The 13,474-nt window shown below is 42.4% G+C and overlaps 1 long non-coding RNA gene across 2 annotated transcripts in view; it reads right to left on the bottom strand.

Moving 5' to 3' along the window:
* The window catches only part of LOC132244000 (uncharacterized), a 35,825-nt gene extending 23,626 nt beyond the window's left edge, over window positions 1-12,199 (bottom strand). Inside the window, exons 1-2 of one of the 2 annotated variants that reach the window (XR_009455627.1) lie at window positions 12,082-12,199; window positions 6,451-6,573 (exon numbers count right to left, since the gene is read on the bottom strand). This is a non-coding gene — a long non-coding RNA (uncharacterized LOC132244000). The remainder of the gene's footprint in view (window positions 1-6,450; window positions 6,574-12,081) is intronic. The other variant, XR_009455626.1, reaches the window with a different exon arrangement.
* Between the last annotated feature and the right edge of the window lie 1,275 nt (window positions 12,200-13,474).

Here is a 13,474-nt window from a genome sequence, read left to right as displayed (position 1 = left end):
TATGTGCACTCAATCGCTTTTCCCAGACAACACTTTAGCTAGCTTATAGTTTATCAGCTATTAAATATTTTTGAATTAACACAAGGATATCCTTTTCCCCCACAATGACTAGATATTAAATATCTTCATGCATGTCAAGTCTACTCCAAATATGACGTTTTGGATCATAATATCAAATTTTACAGGACAATTCTGGTATAAAGATTTGAAGAGACCTGAATTCCTCATTTCAAAATAGCAACACAAGCCACATGGGCAGCACTGGCAGCCTTGAGCTCAGCAACATGGATCTGTGCATAAAGAACCATGGAAGGGATGGCTAGAGACAGTCCTTAGTGGCAGAAAGAAGGTTAAGGTGAGTCTGGTTGGGAGTCTGGTTTACCAGTGCCTCAGTCACAAGCCTGAACCAACGTTTTGGCAAACAATGTCACAGATTTTTATTCACAACAAACTCTAATTCACTTAGTCTTAAACTCTTACCTAGTTAAAAAAATAAAGAACTTACCTTGTCAGACATAGGGAAAGCAACATTTCCTTGGGATATACTTCAGTCATACATGCATGCAGATAGTATTTCGAGTAGAATCAAACTAATCAGTGTACTTCCATAGCCCTTAACACCTAGAGTTCCTTTAGATCTGCTAGACTGCAAGAGAAGGTAGGTACATATATCTGCTCTAGGTATTACAATAAAGCTAATTCTTAATTCCCTTGACTAAGCCTCCCTGCTACTGAGGGCTACTGCAGGCTTTATTTCTAATAAGGAGACTTGCTGTTTGCCCAAGGTGACAGGGCTGTGCCACTCGTAATCATGAAAGTGATCTGGCAAAGGGTCTCTAAAACCTTAGCTTTGAGTAAAAAGATCAAATGATTTAGCCTTCAGCCATTTAAATGTAAAATAATGAACATGAGGTTGTGTTGCACTTTTCTAGTATTAGCCAGTGGGCAAGAGTTGCACTCACTTTCCATTTTCCAGCCAGCCTTTTTTATAAAGAGTTTTTGACAGAAGTGCAGCTGATAATACTTGTCAAAATGGAAGAAGTTATCAAACAAGGTTTAATCACATTACTGCAACAAAAAGGTCCATGTTTGTTCATGCTAAAACTTAAGTCTTTGGGTACAAGCCAATTAATCTTTTTTGACTGCGCAACTTAGAACCAAGTTAGTTAGAAAAGAACAATGGAACAACTCCTAAGAGGGGCTGAACACCTGTAACTTCCATTGTCAGTGGAAACAAAAACAATGGGAGTTGGGAGAGGACTGTAGTTTGATGTTCTTTGCCAATTTGAAAAGAAATGAAAACAAGCAACCTATTTGTAATGAACAATGAAATCCTGTTCTGGTACAGCTGAAAACCTCATCATTCAACAAGCAGTTTCCAAAGACAAAAGAAACAATAAAATGTTAAGCTACTTTGGAATTTCACATCAACATTTTTTCTGTGGAAGATATGATTTCTACAAAAATGGGCTTCCCAAGGGAAAATGTTTTTGTCACTGCAGGTTTGGGGAAAATCTAAATGAAATACCTTGTTTTAAGGTGTGTAGCCTCATAAAGAAATATTTCTATTGACCAAACTGAATTGGCACATTTTAGTTGTGGCTAGTTGGACTTTACGCTGTGCTTGCCCAAGCTGCTACAGGATCCCAGGGGAGTTACAGAATGCATGTTCCTGCTCTCATTTTTCTTTATTGGCCTGAGTATATCTTAGCTCAGGGGCAGACACTTATTTCAGGCAGAGGGCCGTTTATCAAGTTTTGGCAAGCTGTCAAGGGCCGCATGGGTAGCCCCGCCCCTTGACAGGTGCCCTGCCCGCTGGTCACCACCTTGGGACTGGAAGTCCCACCCCCTAACCCCTGACCTTTGCCACCAGAAGTACCTCCCCTTGCCCCTGGAAGTACTCCTTTCAGCAAAGGGTTTTACCATCTTGAAGCCAGAAAAATACCAAAATATATTCTAAAAAGCGAACATCTAAAACATATATTAATTTGATTTCAAAAAATATTTTTGCCTTGGTTTACATGCGTTCGTGTAGTGTACACAGGTGATCACACAATAGCTTAAAATTAAGTCTTACTTATTGTGGTGGAGTGGGTATAGGTTTGTGGGGGGCTGTGGGTGTGTGGGCATGTGGGCTGAGGGAGCATGTGGGTGTGTGTGTGGACATGTGGGTATGAGGTTTATGGGGGTTGTGTGTGGGGGGAGGGTGGCTAGGGTTGTGAGGGGGTGTGGGAGTCTGTGTGTAGGGCAGTGTGAGGAGGTGCGCGAGTGCATGTGTGTGGTGGGGTGTGCATGTAGAACTCACCCTATGAACACACACACACACACTCTGCCTCTGCCTACACACACTACTCCTGCCTGCACACACAAGTACACACACTCTGCCCCTGCCTGCACACACACACACACACACACTACCCTGGCCTACACACGTGCACACGCACCCATACACACCCACACTACCCCTGCCTGCACACACACATGCACACATACACACACTCTGCCCCTGCCTGCACATACACACATACATACACACACATACTCTGCCCCTGCTTGCACATGTGCACAAACCCCCATACTGGTGTGGCCCTGTCCTCCCTGGTCTGGCCATCCAGCTGGGAGCTATGTGGTGCTGGAGCAGGGCAGCAGCAGGAAGCAGGGAAATAGCTGGGGGTAGGCAGGCCTGGTCTCCTGCTGCTGGCTTCCCCTGGGTCCTACTGACCTTGGCTCCTGTTGTCTTTGACAGGCAGCCAGGAGCAGATAAATATTTTCTAAATTTTTTAGGGGTCCCCATGGGCCAGACAGAATGGCTTGGCAGGCCGGATCTACTCCACATGCCATATTTTAGTCCATCTAGTCTAGTCTAGTCTAGTGCCATCTAGTCCACACCCCTGTCTTAGCTTGTCATTCTGGGCTGTAGGCAGCCAGGTCTGGGGGTTGTCTCAGGGTCAGGAGAAACCTGGGAGTCAGAAGCCAGAAGATCTGTCCAAAAAAAGTGAGTCATCAATCCAGAGGATCAAGCAGAACACAAGGCCAGCTGGGTCAAGTATCCATCAGAATCAGCAGCAACACAATCCAGGGGTTCAGCAACCTAGGTACAAGGTTGCATTGTGTTGCCCAGACACTCTCCCTTCTAAGTCAGGGGCTTATCTGGGAAGGAATAAGAGGTCAGCTGATCTTGGCTGGCCACTCTGGTGGCAGGGAGTGGGTGTGCACCTAGGTCTAGATGTGGGGTTCTGGCCACCTGTGTCTACCCTAGTGATCCACTAGGGAAGTGGCAGACTGGGGTGAGCTGCTGTGCTGGGCAGGCCAAGGCACTGAGTTCAGGCCATGGCCTGACATAGCAAAAGCATACGAACTTCTCCTCTGGCAAAAACTGATGTGATACATAATAGGAGCCATGTGAACAGTATGCTATGAGAAGCAGCTCATTTATGGACCCTGACCCATAGAGAGGAATGAAGATGTAAAAAATGTCAATTCTATTTTAAAATATTTTTTTCAACTTTGTCGCAGATCAGCACAAAAAAAAAAAAAATCTTGCATTCCTAAATTTGGAATGGAAATTCTTATTATTGACTAACACTAATAACATGTTTGTGAAATTACTACCTTTTTGAAACCTAGATACAATGTTATGCAATTGAAGCCAAAAGGGGAAAGAAAAAAAACATAATGATTATTGTGATAGAAGAATGGTATTGCCAGCTTCTGAAATGGCCTAGCCTAAGTTTCAAATGATCCATCTTTCCAGCATTTCTTCGGCATGTGCATAGACTTAGGCAAGATAATAGGGACAGAGAACATTTACACAGGTTGCTCAAGCTAAATAACCAGTTGCTGGGAAAGCCACAAGCACAATCCTGGTCTTTGAAATTCCATATTTATGCTTACAGCGGTGTAAGTGTAGGTTGTAGCCATGTTGGTCTAAAGACATAGGCAGACAAGGTTCTTTGGGTAAATCTTATATCTATTATTAGACCAACTCAATAGTTGGAAAAAATCTTCTTAGCAGGTTTTTGGGTTTAAATACCCTTCGTCAGGCTAAGGAAGCATTTGTAATTGGTGTGTGCTCTTCCTGGATGGAATGAATAGTATTTATGCTTATTCATGAGTAGACCAAAATGCCTCTCATGCAACTTGACTCCAATCACTAGACTTATCCTAAGTGTAGCTTATAGTACTTTGCCAATTGGCTCATGATCAATAGATGAAAATGCAGTGGATAAGAGTAAAGCAAATTTTAAAGATGAGATGACTGAGGACTGTGACTTGGCCAGTAAGTCCAGTGGCTTTCTGTCAGGCAGTGGTTGTGGGACTACACAAAGTTCTTTCCAGTTTGGGCCTGGTCTATACACAGGATTTTTTTGTTTGGTTGTTTTTTTGTTTTTACTAGTATAACAACTTCACATATTCTGGGGCTGACTGTACATGGATGGCTGTTATGGTGCTTTCTAACTTTGGACCTATGCTTTACTCTGTTCATACTTTTTCTTTTTGGGGCAGAGGGCAGGCCAAATTGCCTGCTTTTACTAGGCATATAAAGAACTTGCAGTGACTATACTCACACCCTATATTTCAGGTCTTCAGACAATTGCTTGCAGCACTCAGGAAGGCATTTTTGTCCAATGCACAATTGACAAGAAGTGTTCTGCAATTTTTTTTACTCATCTCCTCTGAAGGCCATGGGAGACTGGGCACAGGACACCAAACCAGTATTCTGATGTGATACATAAAATTATTCTTGAATGCCTGGCTGTTGTCTTTTACACACAAGTCAACTGATAACAAGATTTGAGATCAGGAAGAAGTTGTTTCCCAGATCAGACTGGCAGATACTTCAGGATTCTTTTTTTACTTTTTTTTGCCACACCCCACAGTCTGAGGTATCAATCGTCTGCTAGGGTCCTTTGGGCCTATTTCGTCTAATTCGTCTCCTGCTATTGCGGAGAGTTAATGAAACTTTGCTCTCTTCTGATACTGCCTGTGGCATATAACACTTTACTCTCCTGCATACTGAAATGCTTTAGTTCAATTTAAGTCATTGGCTCAATACTGGTAAAATGTATTGGCTGAGGATATGGGAAGTCAGGCTAGGTCAGTGATTTTCAACCAGGGTGACACAGCATCTTGGAGTAGCTCTGAGATCTTTCAGGGGTGACAAGTGGTGCCATGCAATGTTAACAAATGTCTGCAAACATGATTCACAAGAACCCAGAGACTGCAAGTAGGAATTCATAGTGTTAAAAGCATTTGGATCTGCTGTGGGCTTTCTGAGTTCTTTGAAACAAAAGACGCTCTATTATTTTTCTGTAGACAAAAAACAAATGACAACTAAGAATTGGCAATTTCAGAGGGGTGCTTTGAGCCTAAAAGGGTTGAGAACCACTGGACTATAGTGGTCCCCTTCTGGCCTTAAACTTGGAAATTTTTATTTTTGTACAGTTTTGCAGACCTAGTTACGAGAAAAGATTATCTTCATTTTGCAGAGGCGAACCTGAGGTAGCTGGTGCCCTGCTTCTCCATGCTGCGGGATACAGCTGCTTGTAGCTACCAGAACTATTTGGTGAAGATACTTTTTTCAACACTTAAAATTAAAAAGAAAAGCTGGATTCTTTGGTTAGAGACCGCAAATAATGAAAAGAATAGTTTGTTGAAATTTGAAAACGACCTTGACTAGCTTTAAGCACAATCATTTCTTGTTACCTCGTGCCTCTCCCTCCTCTCCTCACCTTCAGTTGTAACCATCAGTTACATCTTATCCTATGCCAAGACTGTCAGGTCTTTGGGACAAAGGCAGTCTTTTATCCTACATTTGTGTATACTGAATGGATAGCACAAGATGCCTTTGATCCCTGCCTGGTGCCTGAAGGTATTTCTGCACTGTAAATGATAGATAATAATATAAATACAACTGGACACAGATGAAGTCACAAACTAGAGACAAAAAGTTCTTTTAAAAAAAAGACATCAGGCAACATACTGGTTCTATTGATGTTAATGGCAAAATTCCCATTAACTGCAACAGAACCAGAATTGCACCCAAGATTTCAACATCTTCTGGCAATTTAAAACACATGAGTCTCTACAGCAAGGCCTGCAGCTTCAAAAAGATTAGGTTGTAATTATAATCATAATTTGTTAGTTCATGATGTTCAAAAAGTACTTTTTACTGCAAATATTAAGTTGTGGAGCAAGTCTATGTGATCTTGATCTCCCTTAGATGCCCTCTTAGTGTCTTTAGACTCTCTCATTGTTTCATTAGTGACCATAGCCAAACCTTGTATCTTCTCAATTATGATACCAACTATGTGTATATTGAAGAATGGATGGTAATTTTAAAGAAATTCTTTAGAACCTTTCTCCCAGTAGTAATGAGCAAGGACCTGATTTACCTGCACCATAATTAAGGGGGCTAAGGAGGAGGAAAAATCAATGCAAATGTCTTACCTATTCCTTCCAATTCTTCCTTTCAGTTCCTGTGCAGATGCCAGTGGAGATGTCTGAGATGTTGAGGCATTTGTATTGTGAAGACAGATGAGGTCCCCTTCAATGCTGAAAGGACAAAACCACCTATGGATATAAGAGTTGCAATCCCTCATGTCTTAGATGAGCTTGGCAGAGGACTAAGATTAAAGGCTCTTTCCTACAAACTGCTGATACTTCACATCCTGATCCACAAAAGCACATGCTTAATTACTAGCACTTGAGCAGGTAAGCATGAGCTGGAGTATTTTGCCAGATCAAGGCCAGAGAACTCAATACCTTGCAGGATTGAGCCCTAAATTACCAACTGCTCTGAAGAGCGAACAACCTTTCTCATTTATTTTGCTGGGAAATGGATTTTAAAGGATCTGCTGAATCACCTTTACTGGTGCCTGAGATTTTTGCTCAAGAATGATAAATTTAATGGGAAAAATTAATTCTTGGGGAAAGGAATTTTTGAAAACTGCCATTAATATTCAGCCACTCTGGGAATGGAAGCTGCAATGCAATGCTTATGATGAAGCTTAGAAACTATCACAAGAAAAAGTCTTCTCACTCCAAAGGCTGTGAGGTGCGACTCTTCTAGCAAGTAGCATCTGATTTCTAAATTTAAAATACATCTAGCAGATTTGCTTGGCAAGATTACATATCCAAATTACTTTCTTTGGCCGACTTCTGTGGAAAAAACACTATGGGTCCCATAACCTGGAAACCAGTCTTTGATTTTACATTTACCAGCTTCAAATTAACTGTCTGTAGAAAATTGCTTTCTGATTAGCCAAAGTGAAAACCAGTCACACAGAACTGTAACCTGTTCCTTTAGGACTGAATTATTCATTTTACTTGCTTGTACATGTGACTAAAGAGTCTCATGGATTCATAATTAATGTGACCAAGAACAAACTTTCATTAGTCATTACATTTTATGCATTTGGCAAGAGATGTTCCTATTTGGTTTCTTATAGACTTGACATCAGCATTAGTATTTTTAATTAGGTGCAGGTGTCTTTGAAATCAAATATGTATGCAGCCACATGACTCTGCTCCAGCAGGTGGAGCTAGCAAGCCACCTGTCATATGCATTTCACCCACACACAGCAGGAAGACATAAGACACAGGGAAATGGCAAAATTAGGTTCAAATTATAATGACGAATACTAGGAAACTATTGGGCATGGTCACCACCAGTAAAGGTCAAGCATTCCTTGGTCAGCCATACTACGATGGTGGGGTTAGGAACTGGCCCACAGCTTCTCTACTTGGTCCCTGTTTTATGGCTGGTGTTTCCTTCATCCTTTTTCCATATAACCACTAAGCATGTGTGGAAAAAGAAGGTGGCTTCTCTTTAAAGATTCCTCCTTTACTCCTGGTCCTAATTCCTGTTAAGCAAGTACCTGCACTGGCCTGTGACAAGTGGCTACTACATGACGCTACATGATTGCTCAGTGAAAAATGTCTTCAGAGGTTGAAGATTGGCAGGCTGCCTACAGTAAGGTGCAAAATTCTGGCTCTCCAAGAAGATAGGGAACTAGGGAATAGCTGTTGCTAAAACATAATGGCATGCTTCTTTCTCCACATAATGAAGGGAAATATTATGTAGGGTCCCAGGGAGCACTCTTCCCCTAGAAGCCCATATAGAGCCTTCACCAGTGCTGAATTTTGGACAGAGGGCAAACACATTTCCTCTGACTTTGTGTTCCCTTGCTTTAGCTTTCAGTGTCATATTGCAAAATGATTTTTGATCCTAGGGAAGCTTGGAAGAACACATGGAACAGTGATTGGGGTAGGGGGGCACACTTATGAGATTTTACCAGTTAAATGTTTCCTTCTGTTTTCCCCATAGATCCCTACAACTATTGTTAAATAAGCCATCTGAGTACAAGGGAGAAAGATGATGCAACTTGCAGTCCTCTTCCTAATATAACATCAAATAGAACAAAGTTTTATGCCAACAGTGCCTTATGAATAGATGGATGGTTTTCCAAACCACCTCTCTGATACATTTACTAAGAACAGGGTTTCTCACAGGCAACTTGAGTGGAGTGATAACTGATCTTTAGCTTTTATTTCCGCCCATCTTTAATACGGTCATCACACCACCCTTCTATACTGAACTTGGACTTGTTTCTTTTGTAGTTCTGGAAGACACTCTGGCAGGCCTAAAGCTTGGTATTACCCCCCAAAATAAAGCATTTCTTATTCCTGGGATTTTGCATGAGGCAACAAAGCATGTCTTATATTTGAAAGTTTGTCTAACTTTATCCCAATTACATAGTTGATCCAATAAAAGATATCACCCTAAGAAATCCCTGCCTCTCACATAATTTCTGGACCATCATGACTAAAGTATCGCTCTTGAACTATTTTTACTCAATGAACAAAGTTACGTTGGCTAGTAAAGAAAGCCAGTTTACAGATACTAGGAAATGGGCATTTTTATTTGTGTTTGACTAGGACTTTTGTTTTTGGATGCTGATCTATTTGCATTGCTGTACATGAACAGTCTAGCATGATCAACGTAGCTATTTTGATAAATCCAACTTCAGTAAATGAGTAAGCAGATAATTTCTATGGACACTTCTATGGAGAACAGGCTATTCTTCTAATCGGACCAAATTCTACAGAATAAAAACAAGAATTTTGGCTAAAAACTCAGTTCTCCTACCCATGAGACCCTCACAGAAAGGAAAAACTGATAAAATCCTGGATAATATCGTTAATAGTATCTAACATGAAGATCAGACTTGCAGCTGGTAATACAAGACTATTAAAACTATTAACATTATTACATTAACTTCTGGAAAATACATAAGGAGATTTATAGCCTCCATAAAAGATGATTGCTTCAATACTGTCATACCAAACCCAGAGATTAAGAACTAAACTAAGAAATTCAAGATTCTGAGTTTCTATTCTTAACTCATATAATTCTAGGGGAAAATCTTTTAAATTTTCTTTGCTTTGCTTTTGCTTGCCTGTTTATAAAGGGCCCATCCACTGCTCTGGGTTACGTACAGAAAAGTAATTCAGTAAATCAAAATCTGCACCATCCCCCTCCTTGACCTCTCCCACAGCATCTGCTAATTAGAAGACAGACATTCAAGATGTCCAGTTCCCATCCCAACATACTGTTCAGTCCATCAATCCATCCCCAGTCATCCTTCCTCCTTGTCCAGGAGAGCAGGACAGTCTTTCAGCATTTAGACTCTGGCAGATCCACGAAAAGGAAAGAAAATCCCAAAGCTAAGGATGCCTCTGTGAGAAAAGCCTGCTATGTAAAAATGGAGGGCCAGTCTGTTGTGTTCAGGAGCTCTACTGTGAACCACCCCCTACTTGGTCCCACATCATATATGCTAATTTGTAAAAGTAACACAATGTAGTCACCTTCCCGGGGCACTTGTACTGGCTTGGGTGTGCTTATTGGCATGTGCTTACTGCTCAGCACCTCTTTAAAGGCAGCTATGTTGCCTCACTTACAGGAATCAGTATGTATGGAGCAGATGTGAATGGGCAAGGAAGGCTTCAGGGTGGTGCTTCTATGGGTGGCTCAGGAAAGTGTAAAGGGGGTCTTTATTTCAAAGCCCTGGTACACCCATTCCCCAGACGTAGAGCTATTTATTGGCTCAGAGGAGGAGGGTGTTTGGTCATCTCTGGCTTCCAATATCCTAGAAGCCTGTCTGGTGTCTATGTAAGAGTTTTGGAGCTTTGCTGTGCTTGTCATGGCCCTCTGTGCTTCAGGCAGAGACCAGCGTACACGCATCTTCCTCGAGATATATTCCATCTCTGGCCTTGACTCTGGTGATGCCTGTGAGCCCATATCTCACTCAGATGGCTCCCCCATACGTGGAGGGTCTTGGAGAATCATGTCCCCCAGGCAGCCAGAATGGCATAAAGGGGCTTAAGTAAAAGTGAGCTGAGCACATCATAGCTCTCAATTACATTAAAACTTCCCTATAATTCAAGGGCAGTAGTGGCTCAAGACTCCTTCAGACTTTGGTTGTTTCTGATAGAATGACAGAGTCATTTTGTACCCATTTAATTTGGAGTTACTGCTTTGTGGAGGCAGTAAACTGTGCTGGCCTTTGTCCTGCCTCCTCTAGGCTGCCTGACATGGGTGGATTGGGGGACTCCACTCACACTTCCTCCACCTGTGCAGGGTTCCAGCAATACCTGCTTTCCCCACCATGCATGCAGATCAGCGATGTAGAGGGGACATATATACACCCCTTCACTTCCTCACCCTGACACAGTGGGCAGCTCACAACTAAGCACAATATGAGCACTATGAAACACCAAGGAAAAAATAACATAAAAATGGCTTTCAAATCTCCATCATCTATTTTAGTATCTCTAGAGGACCTAATCCACATTAGGAACCAAATAAAGTTAAAAGAGATTTTCACCCACACACCCTTCTTATTTTAAGGACAGGGTCCTAGAAACTTGTCTAAGCAAGAGAATTGAGGAACTGAAAAAGATGGCTGGATGCCTACTGGAAACCCCAAAACCCACATTTGGAAAGCATGATAGGGACAGAGGCATAGGGCTTAGTGCTGCTGTGTAAACGGTTACCTAGGGGGCAGCCGAACTTACACAATCTGAGGTGCTTTCTACAATTACTCTAGAAGCCACCCTAGTCCTTGAAGCAAGGAGAGTTTAAAGCAACCCTTTCAAAAAACATGCCCTGGGTACCCATTTTCGATGGTATATTCTGTCCTAAAACAGTATTGGACTCTGGTAACAAAATGAAAAATTCAACTGTAGGCATTTAAATGTGATCCCTATTTAAAAATGCATTGAATGTATAATACATGTGTAACAGGGGGCCTTCTTGGGGTGGTCATTGGCCTGCCCACTTGTTTCTGGGCCAACCACCCGCCTGCTTTCCTGTCATGCCTTGATGATATATAATTATGATATTAATTAGGTGGGAGGCTGCCCATTTCTTGCTCCAATGCCAGGGGGCACTATCTGCAGCTCCGTTCCTCCCCTACACCTCAGCTCAAGCCTCACAGATAGTATCGACAATTGTTAATATCACTGGCCCCACTCTGGGCCCCAGAATCCTCCAGTCCAGACCCTTACAAGATCCCTCCACTCAGGCAGCCTACTCCACCCTCATTCTGGGCTGCCTAGCTCCCTGAACTGTTTCCCCTTTTGGGCATGGTCCCCCCAGGACCTTTGGTCACACAGGCCCTGGCCTCACCTCCAAGGCCAGTCGAAAACCTCAGGCCCTCAGCTCTGGGCATCTCTTGCGGTGGGCCTCTGGCCCTTTTGACCCTTCCAGTCCTGGCCCCAGCATTGACCAGTCAAGGGATTTCAAGTCAGGTCTCTGAGCCTCTAGCCCTCTCTGTAACTTGGGTCCACCTTCTTGATCCTTCAATGGAGTAACCCACCCAGTTGTGGGAGCTGGGGTTATTAAGGCACCCTGACCCACCTTTCACCAGGGCGGTAACTGGCCTGGCATTTCCTGGGGGCTCCTGTGCCACTGGGAGCCCCACCAGGCCACCCACTCCCAGCACGATACAGTTTTAGGTCATGCCCACAACCAGGACCAGAAGCATCCAAGCTATCTCCTAGAGCTCCTGCCCTTACCTCCAGGATGTTGCATTCAGCCTTGCAGCCACACAATGTTACTACCTGGCCTGCCTGAAGTGAACTGCCCTGTTTATATAGGTGGCCAGAGACCTAAAAATGGCTGCCGCAATCAAGCACCTGCTGGCTGCTTGGCTCAGCCCTTAAAGTGGCAGGCACCAACAGTGCCCTGCCACAACATGGAAATAAAAATTTGCATTCTCAGGATGACACAATACATATTGTGATATCCAAGGCACTGCTTTGTCATTTTCATTCAGCTGCTTTACAGTGTCCTAGAGAGTATTACAATAGAATAAGCTCTTAGTATGACAAGTAAATAGCATCACCAGGATTAAAAATGTTAACTTAAAGAATAAAAAAAAAGTATTAAGTAACACTATTTTGAAGCCCTTTAGTCTCACTGTGACTTACATTTCAGCTTTCCAACCAACAGCTAAAGTTCAAATGGGGGAGCTATTAAGGTTGGCAAGTCCACATCCATAGAGAAAACAGACTACTGCACCTCTTTGCATCTGGCTCATAATCCAGAAATGAACAGATGCCTATGTGCAAAGTCTGGTTCTCCTAATTCCACTGTGAAGGCCTATCTCCAAAAACAACAGTCCTTCCTTTCAAATTCCTTGAGGGTTGACCTACTTTCCTATTTGTATTCAGAACTGGAAACCTAGAATAAACACAGAACTGCTGTATAGTAGGTGCTGTTCAGATGAAGATCTTTGCTCCTACTGGAGTAGGTGGGGTCTTAGATTTTTAAACTGGGCTACTAAGAAGTTAACAAGACACACAACTTCTCCCCTTTTTCTGCCTTTGAACAGCCATGCTTTATATTTATAGAGGGGAGGGAGAGGGAGGGAAGTAGAAGGTAGAGGGAGGCAAATACATATACAGGTTGGCACTTGAAGGAGGCCTCTCTGGGGTATGATAAATCTGGCAATTTTTTGCCATGTCTCAATTTAAATGACAATGTTTAAGAAGCTGGATCACTAGCAACAATAATAAGAAAAAAATACTAATAATGAGTCCCAGAGTCCAAATTCCTGACTGTACAGGAAGAGCCTGAGCTCAGTTTTACCAAGCATTTGGCAGTCTAACAGTTATCCATTTCCCAGGAGAGAATAAATATGCCAAAATTAAAGCTTTAAATGATTTTGGGGGGAAAATTGGGGGGTGTTAGTTGTCTTTATGGAATGCTATCAGATCACAATTAAACTTCTAGCACTTATTGAACTCTCTGTTGTAATGTATGAAACACTGGTTACAGTCCGCTCCCCCACTACATTTTGTTTCACCTTTCCATGCCATAACATTTAGACTAGGGACAGAAGTTACACATAAACTGGTTTAAGTGGTCAGAAACTGGTTTAAACCTGTAACAGAATAGAAATTCAGT

The sequence above is a fragment of the Alligator mississippiensis genome, chromosome 11 (assembly GCF_030867095.1).
Source record: "Alligator mississippiensis isolate rAllMis1 chromosome 11, rAllMis1, whole genome shotgun sequence".
NCBI classification, from domain to species: domain Eukaryota; kingdom Metazoa; phylum Chordata; order Crocodylia; family Alligatoridae; genus Alligator; species Alligator mississippiensis.
The sequence above is the reverse complement of the archived record's forward strand: the minus strand, read 5'-3'. Positions and strand labels throughout refer to the sequence as shown.